This window comes from Echinops telfairi, unplaced genomic scaffold, assembly GCF_000313985.2.
Source record: "Echinops telfairi isolate 266 unplaced genomic scaffold, ASM31398v2 ScPeMD7_7472;HRSCAF=8510, whole genome shotgun sequence".
Classification (NCBI taxonomy): domain Eukaryota; kingdom Metazoa; phylum Chordata; class Mammalia; order Afrosoricida; family Tenrecidae; genus Echinops; species Echinops telfairi.
Genome location: NW_022111376.1, coordinates 941,191 through 943,888, shown reverse-complemented (window position 1 = coordinate 943,888; position 2,698 = coordinate 941,191). Strand labels below are relative to the sequence as shown.

At 47.6% G+C, this 2,698-nt stretch overlaps 1 pseudogene; it reads right to left on the bottom strand.

The window, feature by feature from the left end:
- Positions 1 to 942: 942 nt before the first annotated feature.
- On the bottom strand, positions 943 to 1,671 carry LOC101642539 (annotated as a pseudogene).
- Between the last annotated feature and the right edge of the window lie 1,027 nt (positions 1,672 to 2,698).

The following is a 2,698-nucleotide window of genomic DNA, read 5'->3' as shown; positions in this document are numbered from 1 at the left end:
GGAGAGGAGAAACCCAAGTGCCACCCAAGGCCTGGCAGCTCCTCTGGGAGGGAAGCTGGATGCAGTGAGGAGAGGGAGCACTGTGAAGCGGAGCCAGGCCCTGCAGTCCAGTGAGACAGGTTAAGCCACCTTCCAAAGTGTCTAATTGCCTCAGGCGTGGAACCAAAATCCTATATACTTAGCCCAGCTCAGAGTTTGGGGTGGGGGAAGGTACTGGGAGGTTATTACGGGGCTGAAAAGGGGTCACGTGGCCATCTTTTATCAGAGAAACTGACAAAACGGGAATTTTTAAAAGGAAGTTTCCATCTGACTTTATTTTCAAATACACTTTCTTTTTTAAAAAACCAATACACTTTCTGCGGAGATGACAAATATCAGTATTAGGAAATACAATTATGCAAAAAATACTACATCTAGTCTGGGGTAGATATATTTATTTTGGGTAACATACATTAAGTGGCACTAATTCCACAGTAACTATAAGGTAACTAACATGAAACCACAGAAGTGTAACTTTGCCACAGCTGCATGGACGTGGGCCTTTCTGGCTGAGCACATGCTCAGAAAGCTGGAGGTCCACTTCAGAGACATGCCCATGAAACCCATTTAGGAGGGAGAGTTCTGAAGTGGGGACTCACCAGAGGTCTCGCAGCTGACAGGTCAGAGGCAGGACATGTTAGTTATAAAGTAGTTACAGCCTAATTCACAAAGTTACCACCTTTTTCTCTTTCTAGAAAGAAGCAAGAAGTTAAGAAAGTCCTTGGATTGGCGCCTGGTGTGTCAGGCGGAGCGCAGAGGAGGGCTGTCAGCATGGTGTCAGGGGCCCTGCTGGGCCAGAGGGGTGGACGTCATTAAGAATCATGTCTGGCTTCTAAATGCTGGTAGCAAGATGACTTCTGATTTGTAATCTTAGGTAAATGATAGATAAATGAAAAAGGCCAGTAATCATACACTAAGATTAATAAACAGCACTTCACAATTAACCGCATGGGGTTGTGCTTGCAGCGAGGTCTCACAAGACAAGGCACCCAGATTTCTTTTTCCCGTGCCTGGCCTGCAAGGCCGCCCTCGTGGCCATCTCAAACACCTCCCTCACGCCGTCTTTGGTCTTTGCGGAACACTCCATGTAGCCAAAAGCACCAATCCTGTTGGCTATGTCCCTGCCTTCTTCGGGCTTGACCGGCTCCTGCTTCACCTTGGCTAGCTCCCGCCTTGTGTGCTCATCATTCCGAAGACCCTTCTTGCTCCCAACCAAGATGATGGGCACATTGGGACAGAAATGCTTGACTTCCGGGGTCCATTTCTCTGGGATGTTTTCTAAACTATTGGGGCTGTCGATGGAGAAGCACATCAGTATAACATCAGTGTTCGGGTAGGGGAGGGGCCTCAGACGGTCATAATCTTCCTGCCCAGCTGGATCCCACAAAGCCAGCTCCACCTGCTTTCCGTCTACTTCAATATCTGCTACATAGTTCTCAAACACCGTGGGCAGTACACCTCGGGGAAGTGATCCTTGCTGAACACTATGAGCAAGCTCCATCACCAACAATCACCAGTTTTTGTTTCTTCCTGATGGCAGCCATCACTCACAAATGTGCTGCAAGATGTGCAGTCTGTGCGGCAGAAGTTCTACAAAGTACCTTGAACTTCTCAGATGAAAGGCACTCTGGCGGCGACTCTGAGACCAGCCTGTCTGGGCCTAAGACGCTGCTAAGCAAATCGCGAGCTCAGAGACGCTGGCGGGTTGCTGAAGAGGCGGTGGTGGACTACTGAGAGAACCAAGGGAAGATGGTGGACTGCTGATGGCGGGCGGGGAGCGCGAGCGAGCAAGGATGGGCGGGCGGCGGCGGGAGCTACCCTTTCACTTTAATATCTTCAAGTTGACCCAAGATTATGTGACTACCACAATCAATATCACATGCAAGTAAAATTTTGCTGAAGATTATCAAACTGTACATTGCAGCAGTACATTGGCAGGCAACTACCAGCGGTTCAGACCAGATTCAGCAGAGAAGGTGAAATAAGGGATTTCATTGCTTATGTCAGATGGATCTTGTTTGAAAGCAGATACCAAAATGATGTTTACTTGTGTTTTATTAACTATGCCAAGGTATTTGACTGTGTGGGTAATAACAAATTATGGATCACCTTAAGAAGAATTGGGATTCCAGAACACTTTGTTGTGCTCATGAGGAACTTGTACACAGATCAAGAGACAGTTGTACAAAATGACAAAGAGAATATTACATGATTTAAAATCAGGAAAGTATCAAAGAACAAAAAATCATATCATTATGAATGTTGGGAGTGCAGAGTGGAGACCCAAAGCCCATCTGTAGGCAAGTGGACATCCCCTTACGGGAGGGTCGTGGGGAGGAGACAAGCCAGTCAGGTTGCAGTGTAGCAACGATGAAACACACAACTTTCCTCTAGTTCCTAAACGCTTCCTCCCCCTCTTCTATCATGATCCCAATTCTACCTTACAAATATGGCTAGACCAGAGGATGTACACTAGTACAGATAGGAAATGGAAACACAGGGAATCCAGGGCGGATGATCCCTTCAGGACCAGTGGTGTGAGTGGCGATACTGGAAGGGTGGAGGGAGGGTGGGTTGGAAAGGGGGAACCGATTACAAGGATCTATACATAACCTGTTCCCTGGGGGATGGACAACAGAAAAGTGGGTGAAGGGAGACA